At 45.0% G+C, this 16949-nt stretch overlaps 1 protein-coding gene and 1 long non-coding RNA gene across 2 annotated transcripts in view; both read left to right on the top strand.

The window, feature by feature from the left end:
* Positions 1–281: 281 nt before the first annotated feature.
* On the top strand, positions 282–12174 carry LOC135306915 (uncharacterized). The gene is made up of 3 exons (XR_010367650.1): positions 282–535; positions 1287–1436; positions 11780–12174. It is a non-coding gene; the product is annotated as an uncharacterized LOC135306915 (long non-coding RNA).
* Positions 12175–13712: 1538 nt separating this feature from the next.
* CHST15 (carbohydrate sulfotransferase 15) overlaps positions 13713–16949 on the top strand; it is a 45105-nt gene continuing 41868 nt past the window's right edge. Inside the window, exon 1 of the mRNA XM_064431538.1 lies at positions 13713–13874. The gene's annotated coding sequence lies outside the window, so the exon portion shown is untranslated. The remainder of the gene's footprint in view (positions 13875–16949) is intronic.

Below are 16949 nucleotides of genomic sequence, written 5' to 3'. Positions count from 1 at the left end.
TCATTATTTTGGACAGCACCTCTTTGTGTGGAAGCACCATTAGCTACAGCAGTGGGGCTGGAGGTGTAAAAACCAATTCCTGTAGGATAGCACCAGTGTGAAACACTGCCCGCTGACATCTGATAACAACAGTGAGATAGCACGAGCACTTTGAGCCAAATAAGGATAAAAATGACGCTGTTGCTTCTATATTGAAGTCAGAGGCTCTGCAAACAGGCTGTAATGTGAATTTTTCTGGCCAGCAGCAGCTCTGTCAGCTGAGTGGAACGGCCACAGCCGGCTGAGCAGGGGGGAAGCGCCGTGTGACAAACAGCCAACAGGAGGGCAATATCAAGGAGGTGCAGAGAGTTATTTGTTGCTTAATGAAGAGCCTCTCGAGGCTGAAAATTTACAGTGCTTTCACAGTTCAATTTCGTTGGAGGAGGGAATAAAAATAAGCCTTGAGTGGAGCGCAGAGGAAGCGGCACAGACCCCGCAGACCCGCGGCCCAAAACTGGATTGACAAGGGAAGGCTTGAGAACACCAGCCAGCCAAGGTCAGCCAGGGCATTGTATGGGGGTGGTAATTAGGCCCCTAATTAGATTCTCTAGGGCAGGCTGGGGAAGGAAGAATGCTTTACAGTAGGAGAAGGAAGAAACAAATTCCCGGCGCGCTGTCAGAGGCGTCCCTTCAGACCAATGTGCCTCATGATGGCCATGGCAAGCCAAGTGCTGGGGAAAATGAGGAGCAGCCTGAACAGCTGGGGGTGGGGTACAAGGACCTTGTGACAGGAATAAGTAGGTTTTCTTCACCAAAGAAACAGTGAAGTTCAGAGAAGGACCTGCTGTGAGTCCTCCACCATCCCCAGAGGAAAGGCTTTGGTCAAACAAATGGGGTCAAAGCTGGGTTTTGGTGAAGGAAAGGGAGGATTGGAGGTCTTCAAGGCAGGAATCTTCCCTTGCAAGCCAGACTGCACTCCCTGTCTCTCCATAATCTTTAGTTAATGGGAGTAAGGTGAATTAAAAAGGCTGAAAATATTCCCTGGAGAAAACCAGGTCCCCAGTGAGCACAAGAAACTGAATTTGTGTCGTACAAACACTGAAAATTGATTTTCTGAGGTGGATTCTTTGCAGAATCACACTACCCACTGACTTGTGCTTGGCTTCATCCTGATCCCCTCCTCCTGGTCAGATTTAAAAATCACATTTCATCTTATTTTTCATTTCCCGGGCTGTGAGATCAATAGTCTAGTCACATATAAACATAATCCAAATCGTCTTTTTGTACTGTTTTTGTTGTTATCACAGAAAGGACTTGGACTGAAAAGAACATTTTACAAAAGATTGTTGATTCTGCTGGGATGAATCAAAGCTAGAGCTGTAACATTGAGGGAAGAGAATTCAAACAGAAAGGCAAAAATGAAGGATCTGGGACATACAACAAATGCATCACTTTAGGTATGATTTTTCACCTCCATTTTACCCTGTTCATAGGAAGAAATTCTTCCCTGTGAGGGTGGGCAGGCCCTGGCACAGGGTGCCCAGAGCAGCTGGGGCTGCCCCTGGATCCCTGGCAGTGCCCAAGGCCAGGCTGGACACTGGGGCTGGGAGCAGCCTGGGACAGTGGAAGGTGTCCCTGTCCATGGCAGAAGAGTTAAAAATATGTGAACATATCTCCAATCTATCCACAAATAAAATCAGTGAACTGTGCTGGGGCAACCAGACAGGAGGGAAACTGAACCTAATTAGCATTGCACTCTACTCTTGTGGTGTTTCTTATCTCTGTACAAATTGAAAGTAAAGTCTGGAGTCCAGGTACAGATTATATTGAATATATAGCACGGAAAATCCTCCCCACAGTCAATTATCCCCAACAACTAAATCTGAGGGGGACCAGTCTTTTTTGTGGATGGTGATTGGAAAGAGCCCAAAGCCTTCAAATCTACTGAAAAGAGTTCCCTACGGAAAAGCTGCACTCCAAAAGAAACCCCCAAATTTGGTGGTGAAACTTTTCTGGTTGTATCTTCCTGGAATTTGGGTACTTTGGTCAGAATTGCATCCAATTCAATAAAGACCATACATGTCAGTAACACTTGTCCTGTCACTTTTTTGGCCCAGCACTGGGATGGAAAGAGGGAGACTTTGGATAAGGGAGAGGACTTTTGGAGCAGTTAAAAACTGAGCTGTGCTCCTTGGCTACAGTAAATGTAAGAGGTCATTGGCCCAGAAAGTTAATCAGAGGTCACCTTTTCAGCTCCCCAAAGCAGAAAGCACCAGCAGCCTTCGCTCAGCTGGCGACCAGTTGAAAAGGAAAAAATAGATTGTCATTTTTTCGGGCAGCAGCACTTGCCAGCCTCAGCTGCAGCCAGTGGTGAGATTCCTTGTTGCCTGAGGAAGTGTCCAGCAGAGCTGCAGGGAACACAGAGTACGGAGGAAGAGCTGGCTCTGTGCTCCTGGGGTTTGGGAATGCTCTACCTCCATGGAGCTGCCAGCCCGGCAGCCGGGGTCAGCGGCGGAGCATCAATCCAAACACAATTTCTCCTGGCAGAAAAAGAGAAGAGAAAAGGAGCAAGAATAAAGCTTGATTGTGGAGCTGGAACTCGAGGGATGTGGCAGGAGAGAGAGGAAGAGGAGTGCCCGATCTGGCAGGGCAGAGGTGCAGGGGGTGAGTGGAAGTCGGAGTGAAGCATCCCACTGCACGCCCTGGCCAGGACAACAGGAAAGGCTCAGCAAACATGGAGCCTTGGGGAATACAGCAAATATTTCAGCTTGGGATGGAAGCACAGATTTTATTGTATGACACAAATTCAGTTTCTTGTACTCACTGGGGACCTGGTTTTCTCCAGGGAATATTTTCAGCCTTTTTAATTCACCTTACTCCCATTAACTAAACATTATGGAGAGACAGAGAGTGCAGTCTGGCTTGCAAGGGAAGATTCCTGTCTTGAAGACCTCCAATCCTCCCTTTCCTTCACCAAAACCCAGCTTTGACCCCACTTCTTTGACAAAGGCCTTTCCTCCAGGGGTGGTGGAGGACTCACAGCAGGTTTCAACCAGTGAGCAATGATGGGTTATTTTTATTTCCTTGAATAAATGGACAGAAAAGGGGAATTTTATCACCTCCCACCCTCAAAAGATGTGCAGGGAGTGCAGAGGGAGCTCACAACACCCCGGTGGCTTCTGAGAGCCTTCCCAAGTTCACTGGGCAATACTTTGTGTTATTTGCAGGCAGTAATTGACACAGGCAGTTAATTAAACAAAAACAGCAAGACAGTTTCTTGCTAAAAGGGCAGGCAACAATAATTTTCCAGAAATGGATCCTTCCAGCTTTCACTGAGGATAAACATTCAGAGCCCTTGCAAATTCTGATAAGTGACTTCAAACCTGCCTTGTTATCTTGCCTTTTTTTTTTTTTTTAAATACTCTGAAGTTGTTGGGAGGAATAAAAAGAGCCAGAAATCTTTATTATTCTTCCTAAGGGATTCATTGCATTCTACTTTGCACTGCTTCATCTTATTACCAATTTTCACTGTACATGCTTTTAATAAATACTTATTGCTATAAAGATAATAACATTCTTATCACATTAATGGCTTTGCAGCGGTGTAAATGAAAATTAATATTAATAACATTAACAGTAACCTTGATACAGTACAGCACCGGTAACTGGGAAATATTTGAGTGTTTTACAGTACAAGAAACCTTTATTTTCTGTTTTTTCTATGCCAGCACTGGAAGGGAAAGTAGGAAAGACAGAAATTTAGATATTTGTGGAAAAGGCTTGGTGATTATTTCCCATTATAGATCACTGCAGTCTGGTTTATTAAAAATATCTTCTCATCCCCAATTCTTCCCTGAGGTATTTCTGCTGCCTACCAGCTCTGCAATGAATGAATGCAGACACCATATGGGCACTTGTCTTCCAGGCTGTGTGTGGGTCTTCTGGGGCTCTGCTCACATTCCAGCAGATGGGTCACACTGACATTTCTTGTCTGAACCAGAAGAGAAAAGAAAAAAAAAAAGCAATAGGGCTACACTGCCATTCTAGGCAGTTCTGCATCTTCTCATCCAAAAAGCTGAATGAATCAACCACAGGGAATTTTGCTCTTTTTTAAATTGCATCTCTTTGCATGAAAGAAAAAGTCACCTGCGAGCAAATCATCAAATATGGTGATTTTTTTTGTGTGCTTGTACATTTCCCAAACATTCCCCTTTGTCCATATGTAGGCTGAATTTGAGCACATGCAGCTGAGCACCAAAGCTTTTTTGCATGATTTTTTTCACCTGTGCTGGCCTAAAAACTCCAACAGGAGCTGCTGATACCAGTGGTTGTAGGTTGTGCAGCAGAGAGAAGAATCAATTCTGAGCAAAGAGCTCTCTGTTACTACAACATAGAGGAAATTCCAGTGTGCTGGGAGTGAAGTCAGAGGGAATAAATATTGCAAGATTTCCAGTACTTAGCAGAGATTGCTGTAAAACCAAGAGTTTATGTGAGATTAAGCCTTGAGATTTTCAAGTTGAAAAATCTGATAATGTCAAAGTTATTGTCTTTACTGGGCTGAGCCCTGTCACACTGCTCATTTGCTTTCGTAGTTTGGGGACATTTTTACACACTAAGGCATAAATTTAACAGAATAAAAAGCAATGTAAAAAACTGCAGATGGTAACTGAAGAGCAACCGAGCATTGGCTCCAATGGTGAATTTAACTTTAGGGTTCTCTGCTTTAGCAGATGGCAAATTTCAGGCCTGATGTAACTGTCTTAAGTGCAGTCTTTTGGTGGGGGAGGTCAAATTCACCAAGATTTTGCTTTAGCTGAAGTTGCCTCAAACATCAAATGTATGTTTGGGTATGTAACTCATGTCATCTCAGGTGTTTGTCTTTGGGTTTTCAGTTTGGGGAAGGCAGCTGGATTCTACAACAGCATGGAGAGTGTCAGCCAACACCTGGTGACAGAAGTTACAAGACATGAAATGAAGAATTCCTTTAATATGATCATGTAGAATAACATATTGCTCTGCTTCTAACTGGAGATGGAAATAAGAAAATGTGGCTGTAGCACTGTAGGAACCTTCATTGACTCCATAAATGACTCCTGCAGAGCCTGAGGAACTGTGCAAGACTCTGACTTTGCTGTCAACATATCCTTTTCCACAACATTATGACAGTGTTTCTATCACTAGCTATAAATGAAAAGTAGATGCATTTTACAGGAATATGTAGATCCCAGCAGGCACATTCACCTCTCTACGCTGGCACCACTAATCTGTCTCTCTCCATCACTCTGATTTACAGCAGTCCTCAAAATGCAGACTAAGGCCTCTCAGTAGTGTTTATCTCACTGTCACTTTGTCACTTTGTATTGCTCCTATGCCTCCGAGCAGGCAGGAGCTGGCAGCCACTGTCTCCAGCATAAAAGTGGATTGAATAGATTAAAAGTGGCCAAAGGGGGTTGTGGAAACCAGAGGTGTGAAGGAAGGTGGCCAGCTCTCCAAACGGAATGATTAAAAGATGGCAATGCAGCCTTGGCGGGTTAATGCAGCATCCACTGCCCACAAATAACACCATAATTTCACCATCCAGAAATCCTCCAGGGAAATAAACATTTCTCATCATTGCCAGGAAAGAGGAATCATTAAGGAACAGAATGATGATGAAATGCAGAAAGTCTTGCTTCTTGAGCACAACACATTAGTTTCTGGGACATGAGGCTCATTTGTAATAGGGATCTAATTCATATAATCAACACCAAGGCTAAACACTGAAGAGAAGATTTTCTGAAATAAAGATTGATTTCTGTGCCAGACTTTCCATGCTAAATACAGTCCCAAATTGCATTTCTGTGTCCAGGAGCGGGTGTTTAGAAGCCTAAATATCCATTTGTGCATACCAACAGGCAGCTTGCCTGTGCAACCCGAAGAAAAGCAAGACAGGGATGAGTTTTCCAAATCTCAACTCCCTGGTGGTGCTTCTTGGCTCTGAGTGAGAGCAGAACTGGCTCGGTGTGCCTCTCTGTCCCCAGTGTTCCTGGGCAGGATCCACAAGGCATTGAAGTGCTCCATGGCACCGCTCCGAGCCCTTTGGATGGGGATGAGGCGCTCGCTCCGTCTCATCTGCTGTTACAGCAGTGCTTGACATTAATATTTCCCACTTCAGCACAAGTTCCCAAAGCCCTTTTCAAGCCTTATTAAGGTTCACATCACACTCAGGGATGATGCAGAGGTCCTAATGACAAGGAAAAATGAGGACAAGAGAAGTGACTTGCTCAATGTCACACGATTGCAACCAGAGACCGCAACGGGAGGATTTGAGTCTCAGTAGTTTGTTCTGAGCCCTAATGAATACTAATGACTGGCCATATTGATAATTCATAGTGCTTCCACTGGGTTTAACACACACAAAGTGCTGTTGAAATGCTCATTTTTTTCAGTGATCACTGGGGCCCTGCATGGTGTTCATCCCACAGCCCACTCCACTCTGAAGATGTGGAAAACCATGGAGTTAATCAGGTATTGCTCCACCAGTGGGAAGCTGAGCGTGGAAGTGGTTGCATGATGAGCCATGAAAGAGGATGTTCACAGTGCCTGGCTTCTGGCAATGTCACCCAATGCCTAATGGAGGGGTGCAGGAGCTGAGAACTTGGTCTCCCTGACTGCCAGAAGAGGAGCAAGCTCCATTAGAAGCCCATTCAAAGCATCTGAATTAGAAGCTGTTTCTCTCTGCTGAGCCTCTGGAGAGATGAACATTAAAGGTCTCAAGCTAGACATGTGAATATTCTCCCTTAAGTGCTTATTATTATTCCCATTTTGCAGGTGGGTGAACTGGAAAGAACAGGACTGTGCTAAATTAAGCGAGCTGCCCGCGCTGGTTAGGCTCCCTCTCTGCTCCCTCATAAAACTCCTGGAAATGTCTATGAGAGAAAAGAATGTAAAGCTGCATAAATCTCCAGGGGAATATGTTTAGGTTGTAAAAATACAGAGACAGCATGGAAATACCTCCAAGTGCTCTGGGAATATATGGTGAGTCATGAGCACTGTATATTAAATGGTCAACGCTTCTCCAACAGAAGCAATTCCTCATGCGAGACCACAGGAGTCACAGGAGTTGGCTTTGCCCCAAACTGCCTGATTCAGCAAGATAGCAGCAGTGTGCAGGAACCCTGCTCTTATGTTTCAGATTTTAGGCACTGGGAAAAAAGGAGAAACTGAGAGATTTTTGATGGATTTGAGCATGGCAGTGTTTTTAACTGTGTGAGTAGGAAGTTACCAGAAAAAATAAAATGCAGTAAGAATAGATAATCACAGAAGCACAGAGTGTTTTGAGTTGGAAGGGATCTTAAAGCTCATCTTATCCAACCCCCAACACCTTCCTCCAGACCAAATTGCTCAATATAATTATTGGATGAAGTGCATCCCTCCCATGCTATTTCTTCTGTCTCTCAGTTTTCTGCCATCTCTGGCATTCTTCCTAAAGCCAGAATTCAGTTTGCAATCGTGGTAGTCATTAAAAATTATCATCTAAGAAAGTGTTTATCAGCTCTATCATTGCAGGTGCACTGGAAGAATGATTGCAAATTAAAATGGCTTTGTAACAAGGCCTGAGCTAGCAAAAAGGAAGAAAAAAAAGGCAGAAAAAAGGTATATTAATTTTTCTGAAATTAGAAGATAGAATAACACTCGCAGGAAACATTTATCATTATGTCAGCAAGGAGGTTACATGATACATCTTTTTAATAATGGTTTTCATAACTTTGAAGGTAAAGACAGTTGGTCTATCTTGGTACTTTTCATAGAACATCTAACAAGTTAAATTACTTTATTTGTGTATGTAAAATGAAGGCTAATACAGCAAAAGCAGGCTGAGAAATTAATCTCTTTGCAGTCGTACAGGGGCAGGGACCATCCTCTGCTCCTGAAGGAAAAATCAGGATGGCACAGGCCATGTCTATGCAAGTAGACCCCACAAACTCAGCATTAACAAATCAGCCTTGGTACTTGAAATATTTATAAATTATGGCGAAAATAAACATTTTTTCCCTTCAGCACTATGAGATGTTTATCCAGATTGTAAATAATTTTTAAGGGAAGATTCATATGTGCACTCACACGACTTGTATGTAAATGTGCTTCATGCCACAAGCTGTTTTATTAATTCTTAAGCCACTGTTGAAGGCTGGGGTTTGCAAGGAACTTAATGAATGAAGAGCAACAGATAGGAAAGGGGAAAGACTGGGGTATGTAGGGAAAAGAGCCTATAAAATGAAGTTAATCTGTTTTTTTCTGGAAGTAGACAGAAGGGTAAAAATCACTTAAGGAAACAAGGCACACATATAATCCAAGCACTCATTAGAACACATCCCTGATCAAATTTTAAATGCTTCATTTTGAATTCAGAGGCTGGAGGAGGAGTAATAAATGACATGAAAGTGAAAACTCAGGGCGTTGGAGTGTGAATGTAAAGGCCCAGTGACCTTAAATTCCCCACCAGAGGCTCAGGGACCAAATGTGAGAACACAAAATACATCTGGGAGCCACAGTTTGTGTATGGGACAGAAAAGGAAAAATGTTCTGTAAGAGGAACTAAACAGCTCCAGGAGTGATAGCCTTCCCTCCTTATCCACCAGAGCAGTGTGAAACCACAGGGTTGCTCAGATGGGAAAACAGGAACCAGGAGCAGAGATCCTCTTGACTCCAGTGTGTGCCTTGGATCAAAACCACACACGATGGTGGGGACACAGAAGCCACCTGATCATTTTAGCAGATCTGAGAAGTCTTAGAGCATCTTTCATCATTTAATCTGCTGCTCAGCTATCTCAAGCTCTTCATTAATCAAAGCTCTAAAGCAGTGCAGATGTATAAAGACTTTTTTAAATTTAATATTTTATTAAAGCAAACCATTTAAACAGAGCTTGAAGCAACCTAATGTCAAGCTCTGGGCTGCTGCCTCCCTCAGTTTTGCCACTGCTGTGACGAGCCCCTGGGTGCTGTCACCTCTCTGGGAGCTCCAGGAGGAGCAGCGTGGAGCTGTCACACGTGAGCTGCTCCTGGTGCCAATCTGAACCCGTCTCCAGCTGTCTCCTGGATCATAACTCCTCCTTCACATCCCCACAGAGGCTCACAGAGCTGTGCATGCAGCAGGTTTCAAAGCTTTGCCTGCCCTGGGAATCACAAACACGTGCCTCCAGAAGCAGCAGGTATTCACAGGCTCCAAGGCTTCTGGTGCCACAAAAGAATTATAGTAACTCTGAGCACTGAAGCATTTAAATTCTATTTTAATTGATTCCCGGCTACCTCACAACTCCAGCATATTGTTAAATCAGTGGTGGATGAAAGTAGCAGGAGGGAACATCTTCTGCATTGCTGCAGGGAGAGCATATCTAAAACAAGGCAGTAAATCCTGGGTGCCTCATTGCCAGAGAGATGCAGACAAATTGGAAGAAATTCATAAGAAGAGTAATAAAAATGATTAAAGGTCGGAAGAGACTGAGTTATGAGTGAAGATTAAAGGAATTTAATATGCATCACTTGGCTAAATGATGACTAAGAGGGGAATGATACCCTTCAACAAGTACTTGGAGGGCATAAAGATCACCAGTAAAAGGGAGCTCTGGAGGGTGCTGAAGGACACACAGCTCAGAATGAAAGAATGGCATCAGGCAAAAGGCAACTAAAATCTAAAAATCATTAAAATCTAACAGACCATTTGTGGGAAACCAGATTCTGCCACATTCACCTAATCAAGTTTCAGTTTTAATTTTTTGCCTGTTCCAGGGACAAAGGCATTGTCTTCAATTAAAGGCTGAGCATGAATTCCCAGAGGCATTCCAAGGATGTGCATGCCAAGAAGAATGATTCCCAGCCCAAGTTGGGAAAACAGCAAAAAAAGGCATTCAGAGTATCTGAAGGTTGATATACCCTTTACTCAGAGCTGAAGGATGTGCAAGATATGAAATTAGTGATGTGAATGTGCCTGTTGCCAGGATACCAGGGGCAAAATGAGAGTAATAATGCATTTCTTTAAAATATACACATTCCATTAATTCCAGTGAGAATTACACCAATATTTTAATGGCAGAGCAGACAACTAAGAATAGCAAATCTCCCTGCAATTTTCTCACGGCACCAACTCACAGCCTTGGAGTTGGGAGAAGAGCTGAAACAATGTCTGGAGGTGCTGGAGGGCTGTGGCTGCACATCCTAAACCCAGCCTGCATCCATCAGGATGGAATTAGGCTGGAATTAGGCTGAGCTGCGGCTCTGCTCAGCGCTGAGCTGTTAAATACAACATCCACAGCACCTGGTGGTTCTCCAGGCTCACTGCACGGAAACTCCCGGCTGGATTTACAGGGTTTTGTTGTTTTTTGTTTTTTGTTTTTTTTTTTTTTTTTTACCCAGGAAGTTGTTTGCTTCCAGCCCCACCACACCTCTGCTTTCCCTGAGAAAGGGGAGTCCTGCAGGTGTCCCCTGGGGGAGGTGGCAGGTCCCTTTGCTCCCGGCTGCTCGTGGCACAAAGGGGATGGAGATGTTTTGGGGAAGTTTTGGTTTTTTCCTGTCACTTTCCGCATCTGTTTCTGGTGAAATTAGGATTTGATGTGAGGATATCACTTTGTGCTGGCACCCTGCAGCAGCATCCCTTGAGAAGGGCTTTGGGAAGCAGTGCCTGGGGATGGAGGTCATGGGAAAAGGGCTCCCCAAAAGCAGCTGGAGTGGGAAGCAAAATCCTCCTCGGTCCTTGCGGGCAATGAACTCCTTCCTCTGCTTTATGAGTTTGGGAGAGAGGAAGCACAAAGCAGAAACATCTGCATTTCTAAGCCCTCTCTGTGAGAATAACCCAGAGATGCTGATGCTGGGAGAGGCACGTGGAGGAAAAGCAGCCCTTTTTCTGGGATTAGCATCCCATTACAGCGGTGCTCTGAGGACACAATCTGATTTATTTATCCCAGAGTTAAATCTGGCTATAAATGCACAGCTCTGCTACTGGCAAACACAGCCACTGGACCTGTCCACCAGATTTCTGCCCCAAGCCACAGCCAGCAGCAAGGAGAAAGGACTTACATGGTTAAAAAAATCACCTTTTAAATTCACAAGTTTGCACCACTAATTGAGGGCCTGCTTTTCAACACTGCTAAAGGACTCGCCCATCTTTTTCATCACATAAGCCTGCTCAGAGCTAAGAAATATGTACAAACTTGTTTTAAAAGTGGGATGATTCTTCATATGTTGCAGAGTAAGCATGGCAACCAGCAGAAATCAGATTTACAGAGGTGGAGGTCAGGACCTTTCTTTTTATGAAACCCAATCTAGTCAGAGATAGCTCTACTATAATTTCTATATTGAAACTTCTTCATTTCCTTCCTCTTTGAACTCTGAATCATGAGAATTAAAGGTCAGTCTTAGCTTTCAGAGTTTTAGGCTGTTTATTCTGATTTTCCTTCCTCTGGCAATCATTACAAGAGCATGTAGTGACAGGACAAGGGGTAATGGATTCAAACTGACAAAGGGCAGGGTTAGATGGGATATTAGGAAAAAATTCTTCCCTGTGGGGTTGGTAAGGCCCTGGCACAGGGTGCCCAGAGAAGCTGTGGCTGTCTCATCCCTGGAAGAGTTTAAGGATGGGGTGGACAGGGCTTGGAAAAACCTGGGACAGTGGAAGGTGTCCCTACCCATGGCAGGGGCTGGATGGGCTTTAAAGTCCCTCCAACCCAAACCATTCTTTGATTCTGTGATTTTTCCTGGTAACACTGTTCCTGGAGAGGGATTTATTATGCCATTAAAGTTTGTGTTTTCCTCCCCATCTCTCCAGGTAACACTGGAGGCAGTCTGTAAGTGCCTGTGAGATGGGCAGACTCGGCCTTTATGGAGTGCCTTTATGGAAGTTTGAGCTACCACGTGTGGAAAACACCACCAAGATTTCTACTCCAGCTGCTGCTTGGTGAGGAATAATGTAAACAGAGACTTCCCCAGGGAATGAAGATCTTGTTTTCATGACAGCTTCTTTGATTTTTTGTTATTTAAAAATATAGAAAAAGGAAGGGAGTGTAATTACACAGAAATCTGGCTAAGGATAATTGCTATTCAGAGCATCCCACGAGGCCAAAAAAGGCCTTGGAGGGCAGCATATTTAACTCAAAACAGAAATGCTGAATATGTGTGAGTATTTTATAAATCACAGGTGTCACCTCATCAGGGTCTTTTTTCTGGGTGTTTTTTTTTTCTCTAAAACCAGGTGAGATTCAGATTTGATCTGAACAGAGATGCATAAGTGGGGCTGTTGGAAATGTGTGCATGTATGGCTTTTAAAAGCTTTCAAAAGTTTTTATATGGTCTTACAGGTGCACAATCACCTGCTTGAAATCCTTAATTTGTTTGGCTCCCAATCAGAGCTGTGTAATTTATACACTTCTGCTTTGCATTTTACTATTAAAGTACATATGGTTTCACTGCAAAACAGATTCCCACAGAGCTGAGTTTTAGATGCTTCTGAAAGTTAAAACCAAAGATGGGCTTGATCACAAAAGGAAGTACTAAAATAGAGAATTCACTGTTCTTTCATGTTCAGCTTGTGCTTCATCACTTCAAACTCTTAGAAACAATATTGCTGAGTATTAAACAATGGATTTAAGCTTAACAGTGTAAGGAGGGAAATATGAAGAGTTTTCCTTTGATAATATTGGCTTTGCAAGTGTTGCATCAAACCTTTGAGGGAAATGGTGTGTGCTGCATCTCAGAAGGGATCTGTGTCACAGATTTAATAACCAGACTATACATTTAACCATATATTTATCATCACAGAACAATTTGGGATGGGAGGGACCTTAAAGACCATTTTGTTGCAACCCTCCTGCCATGGGCAGGGACTTCTTCCACTATCCCACATTGCTCCAAGCCAAAGCTGGCCTTGGACATTGCCAGGGATCCATGGACAGACACAGCTACTCTGGGCATCCTGTGCCAGGGCCTGCCCACCCTCACAGGGAAGAATTCCTTCTTAAAATTTAATCTCTGCTTGCCCTTGGACAGTTTCACAGTTTTTTGGTATACTCACTTTACACACATATACATATATATATACACATATATATATACACATATATACACACACGCATATACATATATATATATACACACACACATATATATACACATACACATATATATACACACACATATATATATACACACATACATATACACACATATATATATACACACACACATATACATATATATACATATATACACACACACATATACATATATATATATATACACACACACATATGTAAGATCTCGTTGCTAACAAACTTTGCATTCAACTGATAGAAGACTTTGGATCCTTTTCCACGTTTGCGCTGTCGCCGTTCCAAGCCCGGAGCAGGGCAGAGGATGCTGATGCCGCCTGCCAGGTGCGCAGCAGGGCAGCTCTGGCTCTCCAGCCTCGGAGCCCCAGCAGCACCCCAGCCGTGCCGAGAGTCTCCTCGGGCTGACCTCTGCCTGCACACAACATCGGGACAGCCCGAATTCCCGTCGGACAGCTCAGGAGCGGCCCATCTCCTGGATTCTCTGCATCCATCCCCGGGCGCTGCCACGGGCGGGTCTTGGGGCTCGGGGGATGCCCCGCAGCCCCAGCCCCGGGGGTTCCGCGGCGCTGCCCCCGCTCCGCTCGCACCCATCCCCGCAGCCCCAGCCCGGGGGGACCCCCACGCCCCGGGGCAGAGCCGAGCGGCCGCACTCCGCCTCCCGGGCTGCGCAGCGCGGCCGGGGAGCGGCGGGGCTGCTCCCTCCCCCTTCCTCCTCCTCCTCCTCCTCCTCCTCCTCCTCGTCCTCCGCCCCCCTCCCCCAGGGCAGAGCCGGCGGAGGCGGCGGGCGCGGGGCAGAGCGGAGCCGAGGCGGCGGAGGTAGGAGCGCGGGGATGGGATGGGATGGGATGGATGGGATGGGATGGTGGGGGGTCCCCAGGCCGCGGCTCCCCAAGTTTGCAGGCAGCGGGACTTTGCGGGAAGTTGGGCAGCGCCGGGCACGGCTCGGCTCGGGGGACGCGGGGCTCCGGCCGGGGGACGCGGGACTGTCCCCGCTCCCCGCGGGCTGCGGCACCCCGGCCGCTGCCAGGGCATCCCCGGAGCCTCGGCAGCAGCGGGGGAAGGCGGCCCGGAGCGGGGGAAGGCGGCCCGGAGCGGGGAAAGGCGGCCCGGAGCGGGGAAAGGCAGCCCCGAGCGGGGAAAGGCAGCCCCGAGCGGGGAAAGGCAGCCCCGAGCGGGGAAAGGCGGCCCGGAGCGCGGCCGTGCTCCGCGGGACCCCGCGGGGACAGCGCTGCGCGGGTGCTGTCACTGCCCGCAGCCGGGGACAGCAGCACTTGGACGGGGCTTTCCCGAAAGAGCCATTGCATCCCGGCAGCGCATCCCACCTAGGAGCGAGCCGGGCGTGGATGCTGCCGCTCGCGGTGAATATTTTTGGGTGAAGAGGGGGATTTCTTAAATGCAAGCTGTTGGCTGGTAAAAATAGCTTCATAGCTGCCGAGAATGCAGGCAAGGTTCAGTGACGGGTTATTATGGTCAGAGTCTGTTAAGCAACGATTCACCAGCTGAACTTTGGCGGTCTCATATATGGGCTTCTCTTTTTCTTCTTCTTTTATTTTTTTTTTTTAAATTTTCTCTGCTGCTTCATTGTAATACTACAGCCGTACTCTGCAGTGATCTGAGTGTCTTAGGCACAGACAGATTTGTAGGTTAATAGGATGTGTGAGAGTATTGCTTGGATGGTGCATCCAAACACCTACTAAACTCTCAGATTTGTATTTTTAAAAATTTTATTTTATTTATTAGATCATGCTATGTCCTAAAGTCCCCTTCACACTGACTTCCTTGCGTATGACATCAGAATGGTTTCACTTCTTGAATGGTTAGCCAGACCAAAAACCCATCATCATCATCTCCTGTAGAACAAACACGTTCTTTTGTGTTTTGAGACTTAAAAGAAGGAGCGGAGTGGCCAGCTGGGCACATCATGGATTAAATCTCAAAGTTTGCTGGAACTGCTCATGAAAAATAAATATTTTTAAGGTTTAACTGCAAATCGTATGTGCTCGTTTGGATAAACAAACACCTGATTGAACAGCACTGCACTTGATGCTGACTGGGGACTGCTTGATCTTTGGCAGAGAGGGAAATTTCCACCAATAAAACATCCCCAAATGGACATGACCCATACATATATATTTATATCTGTGCTATTTATAGACATAGCTATATTAAAAACATATATATATATATAATATAGACTGTTTCTTATATACAGTCACTCACAAACAGTGAATCTCACTTAAAACCAGCAAACACTGACAGAGTAGCTGCCTTGAAGCCTCTTTTTGTCAGTGATTAAAATGTTGTCACACGTCTCGTGCCCTGAGAGCTTCTCTGCTGCTGCTGGTGCCATTTCACTCTTGGGCATTGAGTCAAAGGATTCATCTGGCTCTTCACATGCCAAAAGAAAGAAAATCAATTTGAATGCAGAAAGGAGGAAACTACTTGTATGAAGATTTAGTAGTGAAACTACCTTCTTTCTTTCCTTTTTTTTTTTTTAACAGCACTTAGATCCTGTGTCTGTGAGTTGTAGCCACTGTGCAGTTCTGAAATCAATAGGAAAATAGTTTTATGGTTCAGATTTTGTCATAGGAGGACTAATCTCAAATTCAGAGTGTTTTAGTTGATGGTTTGTAACAGGAACATGATCAAACAGTGGAGATTTACATTGCAAAACACTTAATTCCACTAATGCAATGGAAGGCAGTAATGGATTTTTATCTTCATTGCTAAACTAAAAGCAGGTATCTGGAAATCATATAAATGAGAAGGGTGAAGCAGACTCTCATATTTGAATTATTTCATGTGGTTGGGGGGGAAGGATGAAGGTGTGTAATCACCAGCAGCATGAACAGGGATTTTATGTAGGCATAATCACAGAGATGCAAATAAGGTACTGCTTGTGTTCTATTTTAACATTATTTCAAGCAACCTGTGGCAGGAGCTCTGTGAGAATGGGGAGGTTCAGTGCTCAAAGCTTTTGTTGGCAGCCCAAGTGATCTCAGTTTTAAGGATGGGCTGGTCCTAAAGCACCTCTCAGAGCACTGGTTTGTGTTGAAGATCAAGTGGGGTGGCAGCAAACTCTGCCAGGGATTTCTTGTGGAGCTCCTCTGCTGACTAGGAAGGGAATCCTTCCTTTCATAAGCTACTTTTCCTGCAGTGATTTCTTCCTTATATGTCCACAGAGCAAAATCTCACTATTGTAGCTCAGGGCTGTGTCACCACTGGGTGCTGATTGAATTTCTCCCGAGGTGAGCTGGCAGCAGAGGGCTGATCTCACCTAAATGACATGTGGATTTAGGAACTTGGAACACCCAACTGCACTTCTCTTCCAGCACAGCTGCATCACTTAGGTGAAGAAAAGCCATGACATAAACAGATACTGATATTCCCCTCTCCCTCCTAATTACCCCTACAGTTAATGTATATCCCACAGTCATAAATTCCAATGAGATGTGCTCTTAAATCACTCAGTGCTGCTCTGGGTTCTTACCTGATGTGGAACACTGTTTCAAACATCTCAGGGGGTTTGCAGAAGATGTGCCCTGATTTGAGCAGGGCTCGTTAATTGCTGGTTCTAGACTCCCATTTTCCCCTTTAACCCACCTGTTTTCCTCCATACCTCCCACAGGGAGGGGTAATTCTAAATTCCCACTGTACTCCTTGGCTGGAGTTAGGTTGCTCAGATAGAATAATCCAAAGTGCTGTGGAAAACCATGGTAGATTTCCAATAAGAGCATTTTTCCACAGCTTTCCCCCACAAATTAGCATTTCTTATTTATGTTTTTTAGTGAAGTGCCTTGTTTTGCTTGCTGACCAAGTGAGGTGTCAGATCTGGAGTCTAAACACAGCTATTCAGGGGAAGGGATCTGTAACCTCCTGCAAGTTCTTGTT

Source organism: Passer domesticus, chromosome 8 (genome assembly GCF_036417665.1).
Source record: "Passer domesticus isolate bPasDom1 chromosome 8, bPasDom1.hap1, whole genome shotgun sequence".
NCBI lineage: Eukaryota > Metazoa > Chordata > Aves > Passeriformes > Passeridae > Passer > Passer domesticus.
Note: the sequence above shows the minus strand (reverse complement) of the source record. Positions and strands in the feature narration are given on the sequence as shown.